The sequence below is a fragment of the Bactrocera dorsalis genome, chromosome 5 (genome assembly GCF_023373825.1).
Source record: "Bactrocera dorsalis isolate Fly_Bdor chromosome 5, ASM2337382v1, whole genome shotgun sequence".
Lineage (NCBI taxonomy): Eukaryota > Metazoa > Arthropoda > Insecta > Diptera > Tephritidae > Bactrocera > Bactrocera dorsalis.
The window spans coordinates 36,861,833-36,885,484 of NC_064307.1; the positions used below are offsets into that span (position 1 = coordinate 36,861,833).

A 23,652-nucleotide genomic window follows, 5' to 3' on the forward strand; every position below is an offset into this window, starting at 1 on the left:
GCTCGTAAAATCTTCCAATTTTTACACCTGTTAGCGGGTTCATTCGGGTATTATTCTATACGTATCTGCATTTTGCATTAGAGTAAAAGTTGTGCGAAATCGAAAAATCAAATTACTCAAGTATCGGCTATCAAAAATACCAACTCCGAAGCAAGAATTGTTTCATTGAAACCCATATGTCTAAAACCCCGTTCTTTACCCGATTTTTATCTGTGTGAGAGAAAAAGGTTTTGTCAACAAAATAAAGAATATTCCAATAGGGACACTACAAAAGCTGACTAATAGGTACAGGAAATGACGTCATATTTTTCCCCGTTCTTTTGATATTTCTCTTCAGTTAAGTTTACCATTTCAAAGATTTCCACTTGAAATAACGATTATTTATAACATAGTAGCGTCTATCGATAATAAATACTCAGAGTATGAGCATAAACATTCGTAGTATTCGTAATTAAGGCAATGCGAATGAACATTTAAAAGCATGAATGAAATTTCAAAACAGCTGATTGCTATTCAAGTAATTGAGTGAGAGAGCGAGAGCAACAGAGCAGGGGAGAATCAACACATTTCGAATTTTACTCAATGAAAATGTTGCTAACCATGAAATGCTACTCAAAAGCAACATGAATCAGGTGTTGCACCTCAGCAGTGACGTCATAGTGAAAAGCACATGCCAACAGAGAAGAGATGCTATAAAAAATATTAAGGAGGTTCAAAATTTACTTGTTTAGAATGACTGGCCAACTGCATGCGAGATGTGTTCAAAACCTAAGGGGAATTTTCTTTAAAAAAAACGTTATTAATTACCCAATCAAATAAAAATACGTGGTCACCATTCGATGTTATAAACTTATACCAGCGCTTTTATTCCATTCGTCGAAACACCTTTCAAACTGGATTTTTGAAATAGCCTTTAGCTCATTCTTTTCTATTTTCTAAAACAATGGTGCTTTAAGATTCTCTTTAATTTTGGAAATAGCAAAAAGTCACACAGAGCCAGTCTCAGCATGAGAACAGGCAAAATAAAATATCAAGTTTAAAAATTATATGAAGGCATCAACAGTTTTAAAAAAATTTTAAATGAATTTCTTTTGATTCATAAAAGGAAATTCTTTATTCGAATGTGAGTTTCTTCTTCGAAAACACGTGTACACTCCCGCGTAATTTGTAATTATTGCGGTTGCGCTGTGCTCCAACAATGTTCGAAAAACCACACACTCGGCACTAAATGCCGGCGGTTAAGGATCTTCGAATTTATATTTGTCATCAGTTGGCTTCCAACCTCCGACAGCGTCAGTTCGTTTGCGAACTGTGTGAAAAGCGAATTCGGTCACAACGTTTTATTCGAAAATCTAAAAAAAGTACAAAAAGTCAAAAACGAAATGGAAAAGCGTCAACGAACCGCTGTGCGAGTGGTAATGTGTGAAAAGCTACAAAGAAATTAATTATATTTTGGTGACTCGTGGTTTTATTGCTCGCATCTGCCTGTGATTTTATAGTGCTGTGACATTTGGTACATATTCGAAATTGAGAAATATGGTGCACTGCCGTAAGCGGGCCGCGTTAGTGTTTGCTGCGATGACGGTTCATATAAAATGCATGTGAAATGAGGAAAGCCCGTGCTGGCGACCAGCTATGGCAGTTTATCTACTCCAAGTCAACCGTATTAGGTTTGTTTATGTTTTATGATTAATGTGTTGTGATTTGGATATTGTTGTAAGGTGTTTAGAGGTTATAAGGAGAACTATTGTTATTTAATTATAAACCTTCCTTAATAGTTGCCATAAGGTTCCTATAAAGCTCAAAAGGGCGTCATAGTCTGCGGTATTGTGATTTATTTATATTTAATATAATAAAATATAATACAGTATAGTCTTGTGTTCATGGCATTGAGTGAGTTAATTAAAAAGCTAAAAGAGTCTTCATTAGCTCTTCTGCATACATACGTACATATGTACATACATATGTATGTAGCACTGTTTGGTGCATATAAGTGGATAAATATTTTTGGATGAATCTGTGCTCACACATACCAGTATACTTACATATACGTATAAAATTATCGCTGACAAATGTTGAAAAAATAAAAAAGTGAAATGTCGTGCGGCGTAAATAAGACAACAATAAACCAGAAATAAGACATAATAATTTTAAGCAGCGGCAGAAAATCAAATTAAATTATATTTCATTCGAAAAGATCTACTTGAAATCATACTATAGTACATAGTACTATATACCCCTAAACTTTTATATGTATAAAGTTTAAGTGTTTATTTGAAAGTGTGTATGTAGCCTCAAGTATATAATAATACTAAAAAAAAAAAGTTATTATATACTTCAAGATAATATAAAAAAGATTAAAAAATATTTTGAATAAAAATATTATTTATTTTAAGTTAAAAATTCGAAAAATCTATATTAACACAATTTTTAAAATTTCGAGGAAAACATTTTTTAATATTGAATTTTCGTTAAAGAAAAAGTGCTGAGTGCTCATATTCAAGAATACATAACGGCATGAGTGTGTGATACAACTAATAAGCTAATATAAATAGTAATATTTAATACTATACCTATCTGTAAATATATATCTACTATATAAAAGGAAACAAACTGCGTCCAAAAAAAAAAAAAATGTTTATAAACCTACAAACCTATTTCTTGCAAATTACGCCAAAAAAATGTGTTCGTATTTATCAGTTCAAAATTTTTGAAGCAAAAGCGTGCTAGAAACAAAAACTAAATATAAACGAAATACTAAAAAATTATCGAAACAAATAAAAAAATCAGAGCGAATGTGTTAAATGGCCAACGGTGGAGCTTAGTGTATAATTTTGTATTGTATACATGCATATATTAATGCCGTCTATATAATTACTAATGTTCTGAGTATATAATTTAGGTATATGTATGGATATACCTATACAATATATTTATATTTTTATTCGGCTCACAGTGAACGGTGTTGAAAAGTGCTAACGAAAGCATTAGTACCGCCATACATACACTTGGATATAAGATATACCAACACTTAAGAAAGTGGCTAAAAGCAGCACACAAATATATTCTTTAGTGATTGTGTTTCCCAGGCAAAAAAACTGCGATGAAAATCCCGCGTGGAAAGCAGAAATAAAAATTCAACGAAAAAAACACAAAAACGGTGAATAACTGTTAAGTGCTAATGACTTTCCTTGAGGCATTAATCGGCATACTGCTTGATTTCATGTTGTTCTAGTGGCGTTGTGAGACTGGCAATGTGTTCGAGAGGCGTGAAATAATTGCAAGGTAAATACCTCCTCAAGTGCTGCATAATTACCTCCCGCTTCATTCGAAGCAGATATTAGGAACTTGCGGACATTCACTTTTTACTATATTCGAAACGCAATACAAGTACTTTCCGTCATTATTGTCCTCTTTCACACCACCATCTCTTCGTCAACGCTTTGCTAGTGTGTTCAGTGGTAGCGCCATATTGTTTCGGCGGCAAATTGCTTGTCATTGACAAGCTTATGCTGTCATCTCGAATGTACTTATGCACATTTGCAAACACAAGTGTAGCTGTGATCATGATATTAATCATTATTTCATTATTTATATGTCAGCGGAATATTTTTTATTGATTTTGAAAAGCACATCTGACTTCTGTTTAATAATCATAATATATTATGGAATTTTATCTATCTATATTTTTTCTATTCATAAGAACGATCAATAACTAAAAAAACAAATGTTAAGTTCGGTTACACCGAGCAATAATACCCTACACAAATAGAAAATATGTTCTTACAAGAACTTGATTTTGATTCGTGAGATTTTATAGTAGTTACTTATACGCTATGGTGGTTCGATATCGGACTTTCAGACAAATGAGCAGCTCACTGTAGAGAAAAGGAGATGTGCAAAATTTTAGATCAATATTTCAAGTATATACTGAGCAAACTAGATGAATATTTCTAAATCGACTCAGCTCGTAATGCTGATATTTCCGTATGTATTTGGGTGTCTAACTTCCAAACTTAAATTAATATTCATGTATAATAGGCAGCATGATTTGTTGCTGCAACTTTCAAAATCTGATTGATTATAGAGGACATAGGGAGCGAGTGTATTTCGTTTCGGCATTTCCTTTTGTTTTTTGTGTTATTTATGCCTTTCTCTCATTTGAATCAATCAGTCTGACTTGACTGAAGAGTCAGAAGAGAAAACATTTTTCCAATTTTATTCAACAAGAATCTGACAAAAAATGTGTTCCAGTAATATCTGCGTTAATATGTATGGTACGTTTATCAAAGCCGACGAAATACATTCAGGTATAACTATAAAATTTTTTACTTGCAACTCAAACACTTTTCTTCGCAGAATGCCATTTATAATAGCAATAATGCATATTTTTGAACGTTTGAGGTGGGAACTCTTTGCAGTTAACCCACGTGGATCCGCCCCTGTTTCCAAGATTATACACGTTTTCGGCATTAAACCATAATATATCCAATATTACAAATTCACTTAATTTTGTGAGCATATCTTAAAGTTTGACCGAGGTTATCAATATTCACACAAGCACATCGGAGAAAATTATTTTCTGGATTTGAAAGCTGTATTTCACAAAGATAGCGATATTTTTTAGAAAGTCAGCGGTGAATCTTGAGAACCATCAGAATATTATATTCCAAATTTGAATGAAGGTGGTGGTGCAATTCCCATGTTATAGGATTTCACCGAGCCTAGCCAACCGCGTTGTACAATTTTTATACTGATTTATTTGAAGACCCTAAGCTCTATCTTCGGTGTGAATTATTTTGTTTCTGACATATTTTTTAGTGAGTTAACGTTTCGGTAGTTTTTAACATACTACTGTGCCCAAAAAGGTAAGGTGACATTTGAATTTAAACTGCGCGCGTCGAAGGATTTGGAGAATTATTTTTTTTTTTTTAGGTTGGTAGTACTGTCAGTCGCATCTTTGTCAAATTTCATGTCAAAATATTCATTAGTGTTCGAAATATGTGTCGTTGTGAGCTGCTAAAAGTGAGTTTTTCGTTTTTGCCGATGTCGAAATTTGTTGAGCAAAGAATTTGCATTAAATTTTGTTTACGGAAACAATTTTCTGCTGCGGATACGTTGAGGATGGTGCAGAAAGCCTTTGGTGATGAGACTATGTCTAAAAAAAATGTTTACAAGTGGTATAGTGAGTTCCAAGCCGGCCGTGAACGTGTCGAAGACGAAGGGCGACCATCAACCTCAACCGACGAAGCTCACGTTCAACAAATCAAAGATTTGGTGTTGAAAACCCGTCGATTAACAATTAGAGACCTTGCTGATGAAGTTGGCATATCGAAAGCCCCAGCCAGTACCATTTTGGGGGATATTTTGGGCCTCAAGCGCGTCAAATCTCGACTGGTACCGAAAACATTGATTTTTTTGGAAAAAAAGGCGTCGCGTTGAAGTGTGTGAAACGACGCTTTCCGACTACCAGGGTTGAAAGCATTATATCTGGCGATGAGACTTGGATCTATGCTTATGACCCTGAAACAACCGATCAATCGACCGAATATCGTGCCAAAAGAGAGCCGAGACCAAACAAAAATCGCGCCAAAGTCGCTCAAAAATCAAGGTCATGCTGACTGTTTTATTCGATTATCGTGGTGTTGTGCATTATGAATTCCTTCCAACCGGTCAAACAGTCAACAAGGAATAATATTTGAGCGTTATGCGTTGTTTGCGCAACGCTATCCGCCTAAAAAGTCCGGAATTGTGGGAAGACAATTCTTGGTTTTTACACCACGATAATGCACCATCCCATACTGCCCTCGTAATTCGTGATCATTTCGCCAAAAACTCAACCCATATCGTTTCGCAACCACCGTATTCACCTGATCTGGCGCCGTACGACTTCTGGCTGTTCACCAAGCTCAAAAGATCACTCCGGAGACACCGTTTTTATACGATACAGGAGATTCAAGCCGCAGCGAAGATGGCCATCCCGGAAAGTGACTACAACCAGTGTTTCGAAGATTGGAAAATCCGTTGGCATAAGTGCATTGCATCGGGAGGGGATTACTTTGAAGGGATGAAATTGATTTTTAAAAATAAATAAAGAATTTTCTAAATAAATACAATGTCACGTTATTTTACAGTAAATATGTTATGTTGGGTAGTCGAAAAAGTCTTTTTGTATTTCTAGTAAAATTTTAACTTATTCTTTTTTATTTATACTAATAAATAATTAAACAAATGTTTACCATTTTGGTCAAACACATTTTGCCATTTTTATGTTAGAGACATTATTTCAACAGTCTAAATCGAAATTTCTAAATTTCTAGAACGGAATCGAGCAGACCATTGTTGTGCTACACGAACTGATACAGTATCGTCTCCGTAAACTTCACGAATTTCATTGGTGGCATGCGAGGCATTCTTAAAAAAAATTTCAAAATATGGCGAATCTCCTAATTTTTTTCACATATTTTTAACTTTTTTAACTTTCCCAAATTTAATGGTATGACAAAATGTGATTGGTAGCGACATTTATTGACAAAATACGAAACGACTTTTTCGACTACGCCATATATTGGTTATATTATGTAGTTAGCTAACGGAAAATAATTATTTTTAGGATATAGGATTACGCTATAATAATATAATCTGAACAGAGTATATTTAGGTTAGTATATTTAGGTTAAGTTTAACATATATACAAATTTTATATTAATTATTAGTGTGACGAGCTGAGTTATTTAGATCATGTCCATCTGTTCGTCTGTCTGTCTGTATGCACGAAAACTAATCTCTTTCTGAGATATCGATTTGAAACTTTGCATATATTTTTTTCTCCTTAAAAGCTGTTAATTTATCGGAGCCGTCTATATCGGAGAACTATAGCATATAGCTGTCATATAAACTGATTGCTAAAATCGAGCCCTTGTATGGAAAACTATTTTATTTGACAAAGCATCTTCCTAAAATTTGGCACAGATTTTTGCCAAAGCCAACGTTATAATCTGCTAGGAAATTATTCAGATCAGATTTCTATAGCATATAGCTGTCACACAAAATGACCGATCGAAATCTATTACCTGTGTGTAGTAAGTCAATCGCCGTATTTATACTATTTTAACCATCGAACAGTAAAAACGGCTCTAAAGTGCAAATTTTGTATACCCGTTGTTTGTTGTTTATTCCAGGTATATTGACCCTTATTCTAAGAAGCACCAATTTGTATTTTTTCATATAAATACAATATGCACCTGTTCTTAATTGCCCACTTCACTGCAACTATATATATACATACATACTGCGAGTGTGTATTTAATTATACATTTTTTTCCCAGGTACTTTTTTAAAAAAAAACGCATAAAATTTGTATATGAAATAACATACCTGTATGTATGTCACAGCTTTTATTTTAAGTCCAAGCGCCGCGAAACGCGGTGTCAACAGGTCCACACAAAAGCCAAAGTCTATTTATAACTTTTTCGAGCATTTCGGCCGGAATAGCCCGAATTTCTTCGGAAATGTTGTCTTCCAAAGCTGGAATAGTTGCTGGCTTATTTCTGTAGACTTTAGACTTGACGTAGCCCACAAAAAAATAGTCTAAAGGCGTTAAATCGCATGATCTTGGTGGCCAACTTACGGGTCCATTTCTTGAGATGAATTGTTGTCCGAAGTTTTCCCTCAAAATGGCCATAGAATCGCGAGCTGTGTGGCATGTAGCGCCATCTTGTTGAAACCACATGTCAACCAAGTTCAGTTCTCCATTTTTGGCAACAAAAAGTTTGTTAGCATCGAACGATAGCGATCGCCATTCACCGTAACGTTGCGTCCAACAGCATCTTTGAAAAAATACGGTCCAATGATTCCACCAGCGTACAAACCACACCAACAGTGCATTTTTCGGGATGCATGGGCAGTTCTTGAACGGCTTCTGGTTGCCTCTTCACCCCAAATGCGGCAATTTTGCTTATTTACGTAGCCATTCAACCAGAAATGAGCCTCATCGCTGAACAAAATTAAAGCGCGAAACACATTTCGAACCGAACACTGATTTTGGTAATAAAATTCAATGATTTGCAAGCGTTGCTCGTTAGTAAGTCTATTCATGATGAAATGTCAAAGCATACTGAGCATCTTTCTCTTTGACACCATGTCTGAAATCCCACGTGATCTGTCAAATACTAATGCATGAAAATCCTAACCTCAAAAAAATCACCCGTTATATGTTTCTGTTCATATATTGCATATGTATGTGTAGGGTGATTCAAAAAAAAAATTTTTTTCTTTTCAACACTCTGTTTGTTTAGCCATTTCATTTAATTGTAAATGTATGTGCGGTCGGTTTTTCGCCTTCATGCGAAAAATTTTTTAATTAGGTTTTGTAGGAAATTGAATGCTCTAAAATGCAGTCTTTTATGATTTTTTCGTAAACCCAACCGTTTAAAAGATATTAACAGTTAAAATTTGATGATTTTTGGGAAAATTTTTTATTTCTTAATAATTTTATAACTCAATGATAATAATTCCTGTTTTTTTGATATTTTTTCATAGAAATTTTTATTCTACAATATAACTGTTTTTACATATCATGAGGTACATCGTGGAGTTTATAAACACATTTTTCGGAATTTTTTGATGACATCAGTCGGAGAAATGGCTGGGTGAATGAGATGTGTTTTTAACTGGCGGATACGATTTCTCATGTTTGGTTCATTTCAACACAAAAACCAATTTATTCTTAAAAGTACGTGAATGGTTATCGTCCCTACTAGAATCATGAAAAAATTTTAATAAATAAAATGGTAATAAACGTTCCTTTAAATTTTCCGCAAATTTTTTTACATAAATTTTGTCATAACAATGTCAATAAATTATGAAAAATTATGAATCTAATAGGGTTGATAGCTAAGGGTTTTTGTGAACAATAAAAAAAATTAAACAAATCGGTTGAGTAGTTCTACCGGAATCATGTCCGCCAGTTTAAAAAAAGTGTGTTTGGAGAAAAACGCGTTAAAAGTTTAAGATGTGCACTCCGAGCGCTCCGAACGTGGAGCAGTATTATTATTTTTGCGCCTTTTTCGAAACTTTCCAATGATAAAATGGGTTTCTACATTAGTTCTAAGGATATAAGGGAGAAGAAAATGCAAACAAATTTGAAAAAAGATTACTCTACTGACCCCCTAACAACAGCGCGCCAGTCGTTTCTTCTTTTCGCAAGGTGGCGTCGATTGCGAGCTCATTTTTTTGAGACGAGAATGGTCAGAAGGTTGTAACTCATGTGCACACATGCAATATTTTTAGCTGAGGTTTAAATTAACTGTCTCAAAATACTATATAATTTAATAAATGATAATAAACTTAAAGCTTTAACTATTTACGGTTGTAGGAAAGAAATCACAAAAAAGAGGACTTCACATGTGATGACCCGCTTAAGCTTATTAAGTTATGTCACTTTATCTGTTTGTCTGTATTTACCCGATATAGTTACTCCGATATCAGTCTGAAATTTTTAACACATCATTTTGACCCCAAGAAGCTGCTGATATGTCGAAACCGATAATATCGAACTACTATAGCTTATAGCTGCCAGATAAACTGGCCGATCAAACTCAAGTCCTTATATGGAAAACTCTTTTATTTGTCAAGGTATCTTACAAGATTTAGCTTAGAATTTCATCCAAAGTAACGATACACTCTCCGAAGAAATTATTCACATTCGACAACTATTATATGCTATATGTTGTCATACGCAATAACCGATCAAACAAAATATATATATTTCCTTTTGTCCCAAAATCGAATTAATAAATATATTATATTCGGCGAATCGTAAATCGGCTGAAAGAAGCATCTTTTATCTATTATATATGGGTCAAACTACATCAAGTGATCCATGAAATTGTCGGAAAATCGACCCCTGATGTATATATTTTGTCAAAATTCTTTTTTTGTTAAAGCTATTGATGGTTGAAATTTAGAGGACGATAAAATTGTAAAATTATTTTCTCATAAACTACTGGAGATAAATACATGAAATTTTGTGAAGTTAAGAAATATTAGTGCTATATTATAAATATTTTTTCATGATCCATTTGTATAAATAATAATATTTTACATAACTTTTTTTTAAACAATTGAAATTTTTTAAGTGTTCATCACGCTAAAAAAATTGAAAAGTATGAAACACAACGCAGAAAATATTCACCTTTAATAATCTACAAAAAAAAATTATTCATTCATACCATTCCAAAGATTTTGAATTTTGTGTCCCCCTACCGCTCTTAAAACGTATGGAACTTCGATCGTTCCGCAGTGCCCTCGTAAGCTCCCGAGATCTGTGCCGCAAGAAAAGCATAAGCGCATTCTTGCATGTTCTTAGGGAGTCATCTACCAATTATTTCGTCTTTTTTGTGACTTTATTTTAGTAATACTATGTATTGTATTTCATCGATTAATGACTTTTGTGAGCGAGACAATGGTACGATTTTCCCATCTGTAATACGAACCCCCACAGAGTGCGAAGACAACGACAATAATGAATTTTGACGCAAAGAACCGAGCCGTTAGGTGCTATCATAACAACAGAATTATTAGTGCTAAAAAGCAAAAACACTTACACGAACCGGTATATATAAATGCCTTAGCATTAGTTTGTCACACGGATCACAGACTAAGAGCGCAACCAAAGAGATATCAGGGAGAGGACAATAAATTAAATGCTTATTTTACTACTTAAATGAAACCTACAAACTATTCGCTTTAACATTGATTAAATAATGAAGTCAACATACAAAAGTATATTGCATAACCACGGTAATTATTTAAATTTTGCTAATGTTGCTCCTATCAACCGGTGTCACCAGTCGCCTAGTCTCATGCCAGTTCGCTCAAGCTTTCAAAATAACCCTCTTGTGTAGCAGTGCAGGTTTAAAGATTACTAACTTATTTCGTTAAATTGTTGTAAATATTATGTACAACTAGTATAACTGTTATTGTAAATTTGACGCCAACTTTTTTGCCCTTTAACGCATTTTCTAGTCTAGACAGTACGGGTGTGTTTCATGGCTTCATTCATTAAAATTATGAATGCTTTGTTGAAAGCTAAGCTTCTCTAGAAGGGTTCGTATGCACAAGCTATCGCGAAGGTAATTATCCTTTTACTGTTTAAGTTGTGTTATCAATCTTGGTGACATTGACATATGTATTAAGCACTTTAGGCGAAGTTAAATTAAATAAATAAATAAATGTATATACGAGTACACTTAATACAATTGATATGAGAGTATGCAATAAATTTATAACAATCAACAGGTATGTAAGTCGTTAACAAAGCAATTTCATTAAAATATTATAATTAAGAAAATAATATTATATCGTAAGCTTTTTCACTCTACTCACGAATAATTTTACTTTATCGTTTGGAAATAAAGCGTTTTTCGAGATATATTTATTACAGTTTTTTAATTATATAAATTATTTATAGATTTCTCGAAACCCAAATTTCCCGATAAGCGCATATATTTATTTTCATGTCGATTTTCCATTCGCTTCATTCACTTTTATACTCTTGCAACATGTTACAATACTATTGTTACATAGTACAATACTATTGTTCACCTAACAGGTGATTGTTAGGTATAAGCAAAACAATCGAGTGTGTGAAATTTGACATATGTACTTGCAAAAAAGTAAGGCGGAGTTCGTAGATGAACTTAATACGAACACTGCACGCCCCCCAAGCACCTTTAAGCGAAAACCTATGAAGTGTAAAAACTGAGCGGTAAATTGAGATACAGGACTCAAATTTGGTACAACGAATTATGTCAAAGGGGCACTTTTGGTCTGAAAATCTTTGAAAAGTGGACGTAGCCCCGTGTCAGTTTAGTTTTACAAACAGGACGGCACATGAGAATTTTAGAGGAGTCGGTGTCAAATTTGAACGATGGGCGTGGAAACGCCCACTTTTTGGTAAAATCACATATCTAGGAACCACGTCTTTTCCCATAACACATACATAATTTTAAATTCCATTTGATTCGTTCTTTTCCAGTGTACAAATCATAAAGTAATTAATATAATGAGATAATATTTTACTCAAATAATGACTTAGGCATTCTCTAACCACCTCATGTTGAAAATTGTCCAAATCCTAAAAAAAGTATTTAAGCCCCTAGGTATCGAATATGTTGACCTCAGTACCTATATTCGACTTTATACCGCATATATCGGCCAATATGTAAGTTATCTTAATAAATATGAGGGAACGGAATTTACGCCGAAATAATTAAACCTATAAATAAATTTATTATAATATTGGAAAAGTCATTCGATAACATTGTTATTGAAATGTAATCCCACTCAAACTTAATAACAGTTAATAAATACTACATATATACCTATATTAGGTGGTCAAATATCACCCTCCCGCTTTTTTGCTCTTTTTTCAATGCTTTATAAAAAGTGTTACAGTGATCGGATTTGTATCGCCGTATTTTGTATGCATAACTTACTCGGTTTGCTTTCATAAAGCTTACATCTTTATAGCCGTTTGGCTAAAACACGTTAATGACTGGGTACTTAACGCTCGAGAGCCATAGCAACCGAAATTTCACCTAAATAGTGAAATAGCGTTGACGAGATAAGAGCAACAGCAAGCTTTGCATGAAATATAATATGAAAATGATAAAATTTATTATATAATATGTGCAGTCTTTTTATCACAGCTCTACTAACTAAATATAAATAAATAGAGTTATCTATTACTTGTTAATGCATTTATGAGCTCGCTGACAATTGAAACTTGCAGGAATTGTTATCATAAATGAAATTAGCTCTTAAATCCATTTTCTTTTTTTGTATTTGAATATTTTTGAGCATATGGTTATACTCGTATGTGTGCTGCGGTTATATATAATGGAATATTGTGAACTCTCTAACTCGGAAATGATGTCACGTCCTCCGATTATAATCGACAAATGTATGTATTGATTATTAAAGCCCGAAATAAACCAATGCAAAATACAATAATGCGCTTAGCAAATTTTCGCTATCGTGATTAGGAATAAAACAAACACATATGGCATAGAATATATTGAGAAGAGGACAAGTAGTAGCAGTTTATAGATATTGTGGGGTTAAATAAAATAAATCAAAATGATCAGTCAAATCACATCGTGATTTTAATTAATTTTATATATAAGTATATATAACTACTAGGTTTCGCCAAACAAATTAAATTTTTTTCTTTTGATATTGTGAAAATATCGTCCAAAACTATGAGAAAGAAAACATACGACTTCCGGAGATCAATTGTGAAACCAGCGAAACTTTCTTCTTTAATCTCTTATGTCCTCTATGAATCACCCTTTGCTTCTGATGACTGATAAGCTTCATCAGAAACACACACACAGGAAATTTTATCCGAAACATGGTCAAGTACACCTCGAACGAAGGCTGCGATAACTTTCCTATACAAAGGGATTGAGGTCACAGAGAGACAGAGAGAGTTATTTATAAAATGTTTTCCGAATAAATATTTACAAGCAGCCAGAGGCATATAAATTCCTTGCATTCCGGCGTCTTATTGTAGGACTGTGCCTGCTCTGCTTACTTTATCTGCTTAACAGTTACCAGGAATATAACTACATATATAGGACATAGTTCTAGGGATATCGGATGTTAGATCCCGGAATGCTTAATATTAGTTCCAGCACCACGCTTGTCAGCGCAGCTTCCACCATTTCCATTGGCTCTGGGAAAATTGCCTTTGGGATCACCCTCATCCCGCACACCTATGTTAATTCGTTTCCAGGCAACATCAGTAAACGATTTAGCGGGCTCATAATCTTTGTCTTCGGATTTCGGGCTGACGGCTTAGCCTCTTCAGCAGACCTCTGTCACTTGGCTGGTCCTGCTAGTGGTTCAAGTTTTAGCTTAGGTAGAACCGCTTTCACGCAATCAATGTACCTTTCTAAAGAAGTAGCCAGCACGAGGCTTCTCCACTTACTTTGCTTCCGCTAAGTCATCGACATTGGAAATTGACCATTCTTTGGCAGACGATCTACAAACAGCAAAGCTTTTGGCATCTTCTTCCCTTCTTTATTTTGTAAGCCTACCTTAGCTACAAAGTTTGGTTCCTGCTGCCGCTTCCTGGAGTTTCGGCTTCAGAGATATTGCCAGCACTTACCCCTGGAGCAAGCTTATCTACGAGTATAATATGTTTTCAGATTATTCCAATATTTTTAAGAGCCCTATAGGAAACTTTATTTCGGCTTTAACTCGAAAAAGTCCTATATAATAAATTTTCTCAGAAAATGCAAAAAAAATCCATTTTTTTACTCGAATAACTATATAAATTTATATACATATGTATCTATCTCGACTAATGTCTCGAAACAAAATAAAAACACAAGAAAAGTCGTTAGCTGTGTGTGTGGATTGATTGACGGCAAATGCTTCATTGGTTAACAGTTCAATATTTTTATAAATTAAACAGTTATTCTGACATGTTGATGAGTAAAAAATTCTATGTACAAATAAATGTGTGCATATGTATGGCAATATATAAACACATACATATGTATATGCACTACGTACGAGCTGGTTGATCACAAAGCGTAAATATCGTTGTACTTATTTGTATTTAAACGCTTAAATTTTGAAATGTGTTGCATTGAAAGCGATTACTGTCAGTCTATGTTTCTCTTGACGCGTGGAGCCGCAGGTAATTTTAAAACTTTGATTTACTTTTATTTTTCTGTATATTGATTCAGAACAATGTCGCAAGCATATTTATTATTTGTGATTTCTTTGCGCAAGTGACTGACAATTTCACATTAGCATTTTGCAACAGTCTGTTGTGACTGCTCCAATGCTGTGAATTATGCAAATGCCATAGTCAGCTGATTTCATTCCATTCTATTTTGTTTTTGTAAGTTGTAAATGGACATGACCTCCGAATGATGATCTCATTGCTGTTACTTTTGTATTTTAAACTTAAATTAAAAGCGTCATATATGTATTTCATATACATATGAGTAGTATGCGCTGTGCGCTTTCAAAGCTTCGATACCTCGTCAAGAAATTAACGAGAATTTAAAAATAAAACGAAAATGTTTTCATCATCATCCATATTTATTTTATCGCCTTCAAAGTAACATCAAAAACACTTTTAATAGGCACTTTCTGGGATGGCCTTCAGCTATCCCGTCGATTTTGTTTTGATGTCTTCAATTGAGTCAAAGCGTGTTCCGCGAAATGGATATTTCAGTGTGGAGAAATATAAAAGTCACAGTGGGCCATATCAGGTAGATATTTGTTGAGTGTTTGGCAAAAATATTAGATTGTCAAATATCTCCCTTTTTGAATTTCGCGGCTATGTATAAAGCGTTACAGAGCTCGTATCTGGCAATACTATACATCTTTGAAAGGTCTTGACATAACCTACAAAACGACGCTATGCATGATTAGTTTGGATATTGCGTTTCACAGTTATAGTCATGTAAACATTAAGTTCACCAACGCCGAAATTCGCGCTATTTTAAAGTTTTCCTTCGTTAAAGGCAAATCCGCTAGATAAACGTTTCGTGAGATTAATGGTGTTTTGGCGGATGGTACTCCATCACTTCAAACTGCGGAGGAATGATTTCGACGATTCAGAGCTAATGAAAACGACACCTGTGACGACGAATACCGATAAAATCATAGAAAACATCGAGTTAGAGCGGTATGTGGCATCTCGTGACATCAGAAGATGGGAACTAGTCACCAAACCTTTTTAAACCATCAGCAGAAGGCTGGATGCACAAAAAAGCTTGATGTTTGGGTGCCGCATGATTTGACGCAAAAAAAACCTTCTGGACCGAACCAACGCCTGCGATATGCTGCTGAAACGGAACGAAATCGACCCATTTTTGAAGCGGATGGTGACTGGCGACAAAAAATGATTCATATACGAAAATATTAAGCGAAAACGGTCGTGGTAGGAGGCCGGTGAGTCGTCCCAAACAGTGGCCAAGCCGGGACTGACGACCAGGGTTTTGCTGTGTGTTTGGTGGAATTGGAAGGGAATAATCCGCTATGAGCTGCTCCCATATATCCAGACGCTTAATTCTATCATCTACTGCGAACAACTGGGCCACTTCAAGCAGGCAATCCAGAATTGGCCAACAGGAAGGGTGCAGTGTTCCACCAGGACAACGCCAGAACACACACTTCATTGACATGGGAAGTTTTATCGCATCCACGATATAGCCCGGACATAGCGTCAAGTGATTACCACCTGTTCCTGTCCATGGCGAACGCCCTTGTTGGTGTAAAGTTGAACTCAAAAGAGGGTTGTGAAAAGTGGCTGTCCGAGTTCTTGGCAAATAAGGAGGGGGGTTTCTACGACAAACATTACTGAGGTCGACTGACATAAACAGCTTCTGTAAACACACTGGTTAACAGAACGCGCTAATTTTTGGCATCATAATTAAGGACATTTGCACCAACCTAGGAAAAAAAACTTACCTGTCTTCTATATAAGCGGGAGAAGAGAGAGAGAAATGAAGAATACCCGATACTTTCTTGACACAAATACTTACTTTCGAAATTCAAATTTGTTTTACAGAAATAGCTTCCAGCTTTCCATAGACTTAGGTTGAAGCATATAGATTGCCATACTTTTAACGCCAATTGGCTGGCATAATAAATCTTTGGTTGATTTTAGGCTTTATAAATATGCGACAGTATGTTGGATCTGCGAACAAGGAGCTCTGCGTGTCACAACGAACAAGCGCAATTACCTGTCCAAGTGAAATTATTCGTGAAGTCACGAGAAATCAGCATACACATTTACTTAACCTGACACACAGAAGAAAATAGTGATATCATATGATCATATTTATCAGATCGCTACTCTCGCATTACATAAATTTTAGTCACATTTGAATTGAATTGTAGAACAATACTAATATTCGAGCAATTTCCATATGTCGTTCTATTATAAAATTTGGCTTAATAAGCTAATTAGCTAATTTGAAAGCGAACTCAGAATTATGTAAACAAATTGAATTTATGAATTCTTTAAAATCAATAAACAATTTTTTATTGATAACATTATTATTCCCGGCATTTTAACTAATAACATCGTTGTTATGATTAATAATGTGCCACAATAGACAGGCCAACGAAATTACATAACCGATGACAAATAGGTACATGTGAAAATTGTCAAAGCCATAACCTGGGATTTATATTTATGTTTATTGCCCATAATGGTTAGTAATAGAAATTTATTAAATAAATTATTCAACTAGCCGACACATTAATGGTGAATGATGGTTGCATTTGAGCGCCGTCATTGACCATAAATTGTGGCTGGTTCCCAATGTTTATAGAAAGTGGATGGTAAAATTTGGAAGTTGCTATTTTTGTGTCGTATAATATTTGTATGGTTATTGTTTGAATAGAAGCGAGAAGCTCAGTATGCTTTGACATTTCAACGAGCAACGCTTGCAAATCATTGAATTTTATTACCAAAATCAGTGTTCGGTTCGAAATGTGTTTCGCGCGCGTGTTTTGTTCAGCGATGAGGCTCATTTCTGGTTGAATGGCTACGTAAATAAGCAAAATTGCCGCATTTGGGGTGAAGAGCAACCAGAAGCCGTTCAAGAACTGCTCATGCATCCCGAAAAATGCACTGTTTGGTGTGGTTTGTACGCTGGTGGAATCATTGGACCGTATTTTTTCAAAGATGCTGTTGGACGCAACGTTACGGTGAATGGCGATCGCTATCGTTCGATGCTAACAAACTTTTTGTTGCCAAAAATGGAAGAACTGAACTTGGTTGACATGTGGTTTCAACAAGATGGCGCTACATGCCACACAGCTCGCGATTCTATGGCCATTTTGAGGGAAAACTTCGGACAACAATTCATCTCAAGTACCGTAAGTTGGCCACCAAGATCATGCGATTTAACGCCTTTAGACTATTTTTTGTGGGGCTACGTCAAGTCTAAAGTCTACAGAAATAAGCCAGCAACTATTCCAGCTTTGGAAGACAACATTTCCGAAGAAATTCGGGCTATTCCGGCCGAAATGCTCGAAAAAGTTGCCCAAAATTGGACTTTCCGAATGGACCACCTAAGACGCAGCCGCGGTCAACATTTAAATGAAATTATCTTCAAAAAGTAAATGTCATGAACCAATCTAACGTTTCAAATAAAGAACCGATGAGATTTTGCAAATTTTATGCGTTTTTTTTTTTTTAAAAAGTTATCAAGCTCTTAAAAAATCACCCTTTAGAAACATGGATGGTGAAATTTTGGAAGAAGTGTTGCAATATTTGTGTAGTATAATAATAGTAAGGTTAATATCAGAATGGAAGGGAGAAAAAATTCTATAAGATGGCTACTTCTAGCCACAAATGGCTGTATGTGTGTCTTCTTATAAAAATCGCTTAAAGTTGCCATGGTGAAAGCGAGCACCAAAGCGACTTTCGGCGACTACAAGAGGACAAAGCGACAAACCAGGTTGTGTAGTGGTTTCTCGCTTGAAATATTTTTGCCATTTTTATTGTTTGTTATTTTTGAATGGTGGCAATGAGAATGAGCAGAATGCAGCTTATGGGCTGAGAAAACAATTTTAAAATAATACTGTTCCATTTATACGAGTATGTCTGTCTAAATTCAGATCTCACTGTTGGCTCCTCTCACCTTTTGTGAAATATGCTTAGCTTAAACTTTATATGATAGTAGGAATAACTCTGCGAACAAAAAAAGATACATCAAATGCGTGATTTGTTTTACATTTCCTTTGTTGATATAGAGAGAATGAAGCGCATCGACTACAAGCAACACTTGATAGCTTTAGCCAAAGCATTGCAATACTGGGAAGCAGTAAAACATTTATCTCCGTTGATTAAGTAGATTTTTATAGCACTAACAGAGAACTCAATTGTTTTCGTCATGGATGCCCGAGAATGCTTCAGCGAACCTATTTCCAAAGTTAAATTAAACAATAAATTTAAGCGCCTCCTACTGTGAAATGCTTTTGGTCTTACTAGAACATGGGAGTGTACAAGTATATTGCTTTGACTACTTTTATATTCTACTACGCCTTTTACTCCACTTTTGCTTCGCCGAGGCATGTTTTATTTGTGTGCTTTTGGCGAGGTCAGATATTTAATGGCCAGTCGGCAGCCTCCTCACTCCAAGCCACATCAAACCACGTTGGCAACGCAATAATGGGATATCGCTTGATTCAGATAAATCGAGGAGCGTGCATTCTCGAATGAAGTATGTGAGTTTACATAAGTGTGCAATATTGAGCTTGAGTTACAAAGCAATATTTATTTGCTGCGCATTTCAGTGAAGAACATACCAGCGGTCACTCTGTGGTATAATATTAAGGCTTTAGGTCAAAGTTTCTAATTAAATAGCTTCTTTTTCTTTACTGGCGTAGACACCGCTTACGCGATTATAGCCGAATTAACAACAGCGCGCCAATTTTCTTTTTATTTTTCTTCTTTTCGCTACGTGGCGCCAATTTGATATTCCAAGCGAAGCCAGCTCCTTCTTCACTTGGCCTTCGAACGGAGTGGAGGTCTTCCTCTTCCTCTGCTTCCCTCGGCGGATACTTTCAGAGCTGGAGTGTTTTCATCCATCCGGACAACATGACCTAGGCAGCGTAGCCGCTATCTTTTAAGTCGCTGAACTATGTCAAAGTCGTCGTATATCTCATACAGCTCATCGTTCCATCGAATGCGATATTCGCCGTGGCCAACGCGCAAAGAACCATAAATCTTTCGCAGAACTTTTCTCTCGAAAACTCGCAACGTCGACTCATCAGTTGTTGTCATCGTCCAAGCCTCTGCCCCAAATAGCAGGGCGAGAATCACAAGTGACTTATAGAGTTTGGTTTTTATTCGTCGACAGAGGACTTCACTTCTCAGTTGCCTACTCCTTGATGACAGGAGATATTTCGACTTGCCCTCGTTCACTGCCAGACCCATTTGGGGATGTTTCCTCGTGGAGGCTGAATTTACCGACTGTTGCGCCAAAGATACCTTCCTTGTCCACCCTGGCGTTTAAGTCGCCAAGCACGATTTTGATATCGTGGCGGGGCAGTTCTCATAGAAGGCATCTTTGGTCACATTGATCTTCTCTTCCGTCGGGGCGTTGGCACAAATCAGCGATCTGTTGCAAAACTTCGCTTTGATGCGGATTGTGGCTAGACGTTCATCCACCGGAGTAAATGATAGTACTCGGTAACGGAGTCTTTCTCCCATCACGAACTCCACACCAAACTTGCGCTCCTTTATATGGCCACTGTAATAAATGCCACAAGGACCTACTCGCCTCAGTCCTTGTCCCGTCCAACGCATTTTTTGGACGGCGGTGATGTCGGCCATCACTCTAAAGACATCAACCGGCTGGGCACCGGCACTTTCAGAATTAAGGGATCGGACGTTCCAGATCCTCATTTCGTGTGCAATGGTCGTCATCAAAAGGGGGGTCTCTCAACCGAGGCAGTTGGTAATCTTTCATTGGGGCGCTTTTTACGTGACAGGCCCCAAGCCCAACGCACAACCCTGTGAAGGGTGTGTTTCGCCCTCTCACTTTAGCTCGCCTTCAAACGGATGTTCTTAGGCTACCCAGAGGATACTTTGTCAAAGACCGGAAGCCGTGAGCTGCTTGAGCCATGTGTAAAATAATCGTTTCGGCCACTCCCAAGTGAATGGCGATCAGAGAACTTTCCTCATTTGCGTGAACTTCAACACATGACTCCATCCTCCTAGCAAATCGCAAACTTGTCTATAATATTATGCGCCGAAAATACACAAGCGTTTGATTTGGGGCCATTGGTGTCTAGACTTAGTTGCATCAAATATTCGTTCAAGAATAATTCGCATAATTTCCCCAAAAGGACTTCTATCAACTCGGTTATGAAAATAACCGTATCGAAAGTATAGGGTGGGCCATAAAAAATTTTATATTTCGAAGATGGGGCGTAAAAGATTGAGTGTAGCGTTTGCTGTATGGCACGTAGCGCCATCCTGCTGGAAGCAAATGTTGTCCAAGTCTTCCTCTTCAATTTGCTTGAAGAAAAATTCGGTTAACATTGAGCGATATCGCTCACCAATGATGGTTGCGGTTCCTTCTTCATTTTCGAATGAGCGATGATTCTACCAGTCCAAAATCCGTACCATACAGTGATTCGTGCTGGGTGCATTGGCTTCTCGACGATTGCGTTTTTCTGTGCCCCAAATGCGACAATTCTGCTTGTTAACGTAACCATCGAGGGGGAAATGAGCCTCGTCCGAAAAGAATGAATGGGTTGAAGGACTCACCACTTTGGAAAAAAGTTTTCAATATTTCCCAGTTTTCTTCTAGTGAATAGCGATCCACTTCGTAAATTTTAGACTTTTTTACTGAATATCTGTCACTTTCCGAATGGTATTTGGCGTTTCCATTGTCGAAATATAGATAATTCATTATTATAAAAAGAATTATCAATGATTAAAGAAACACAAATTTCGGTTGCGCCGAAGCTAGAATGCAGTATGAAAATAACCGTATCGAAGGTATTATAATAGAATTATCAATGATTAAAAAAACGCAAATTTCGGTTGAGAAGTAGCTTCACATAATCATACATAAAATAGTTCAGCGGTTTTACATCGCATGATCTATAAAACCATTCCACAGACCCAAGTCTTGAGCACTCACAAAAAGGTTTCTTCAATAAATTAAATGTTTCGTTGACTTTATGGCATGTAGTGCTCTTTTATTGGAGCCAAAGGTCGTCCACATCAACATCCCAAAACTCAAGCACGAAAATACCCTAAATTCTTACTCTGAAGTGTAACATTATGACTGCCTTCATTTTATGAAAATATATGAACCAATGATTCTCTTTCTCCACCGACCATACTTTTTGAGAATGTAGTGGTGTTTTAACAATGGCTTGTGGATTATCACTCCAAATGTGATGTAGTATCGCTCTGTATATAAAGATGATGACGGTCCTTTTACGATGTCACTTTAATCTTTGAGATTGGTCAAACTTAATAGGAATTACAGTTGAAAATAAAATCCACATATTTACGAATTTAAATGCTCTTCTTCCAAGAAAACATTTTGGAAAAAGTCGTTTCCTGCTGGGTACATTCTTACACAGAAGTCACTCCCACGTTCAGATATAGAACTTTGTGTGATGTCACTGATGATGGATGCTGACTCATTGGCGACTATTAGTTGCCGGAAATGGCACCATTCAGTCTTTGCGGCGCCAATAAGTTCATTTCATTCATTTAAAATGTTCGTCCCTTAAGGTATCAGCCAAAGTATGCATGTGTGTATAATGGTAGTTTCTATAGACCCAATGCATTTACGTTGCAATAGCAGGAGTACTCAAAACAAAAAATTTATGAGCTCAGTTAGTATTGCATTATCTGAAATCAGAGCGTGGAAAATAATTTGAATTTAGAAAATTTACGAAGAAATCATCAAAACTAAAATTAAATAGGGAGGAGAATTTTTTCTGCAGAACAGCAAAATCTGAAAGAATTTCCAGATCCACCACTGATTACTATTGTAAAATCTATGTTAAAAGTAAAAAACTGATAAAATTAGTAACATAATGTCTAGACTGAATTAAATATTTGCAAATAATCTAACTTTGAATTTTATTATATTTTTTATTGCAGCTCTTACCTACACAAGTCTTCACCTGCCAATAAAATTCACCAGCAAAAATGTGATATTTAAGTGGTTGCAATTGCAAGTGTTTTATTCAACATATTATTTGAGTTCAGTGCACCATTTGGATGACGACTGAACGACCGTGAGGATAAACTTTGCGAAATGCGGAAAAACTATCAGATATAAAAGGGAGACGTTAAACCAAAATGACGCTGCAGATAGCGATTGAAAATAATAAAAACTTACAGACAAGTGAGAGAAATGCTCACGAAGAGACGTTGAGCGTCATATCCTTGCAGCAAACAAAACTACAGAAAGCAACGAAAGCAAAACTGAAAAAATACAAACATACATATGTATGTGAAAATATTTTTGCTTGAAGCCAATTTGAAACACATATTCACTGTGGAGGATGAAAAATCGCTATTGAAGCGAATACAATTTTTTGGCACAAAGAGCTGTGGCTGTGCGAAGTCTATTAACTCATAGTTCCGGGAGTCAATTTGGAGTGCTTTACATATATTAAAAATACTTAAAATGTTGAAAAGCCAGAGTCAGTCATAAAATAGCAAAACATTTCTGAATATAAATAAATATATTATTAATCAGTGAATTTGAACAAAATGTTATATTTGCTCACGTATATGAACTTAATAAAAATTAATTTTGCTGGAGGTTTGTGAATACTTTTGATTGTTTTAATGATTGTAACAAGTAAGTAAGGTCTTAGTTCAGGTGCAACCGATCATTTTATGCTCTTACAACTTGCAAGAATCAATGTCAGGGAAATGCTTTAAGGTGCAAACCATCAACCAGAGGATCGGTAACTAAGTAATTATATCCTTAACTTGAATCACCATAATCCAAAAAACCGAACGCGATAGTAAACGCACAACTATTGTGACGTCAGTGGCGTTGGTATCAAACAACAACACGGCACTAAGTTGGGATTGGATTGACGGAAATAACGGACAAA

The 23,652-nt window shown here is 35.8% G+C and overlaps 1 long non-coding RNA gene across 1 annotated transcript; it reads left to right on the forward strand.

Annotated features, from left to right (window-relative positions):
• The first annotated feature begins 1,284 nt into the window (after positions 1-1,284).
• LOC125779067 (uncharacterized) lies at positions 1,285-22,897 on the forward strand. The gene is made up of 2 exons (XR_007423095.1): positions 1,285-1,670; positions 22,682-22,897. It is a non-coding gene; the product is annotated as an uncharacterized LOC125779067 (long non-coding RNA).
• Positions 22,898-23,652: the final 755 nt, after the last annotated feature.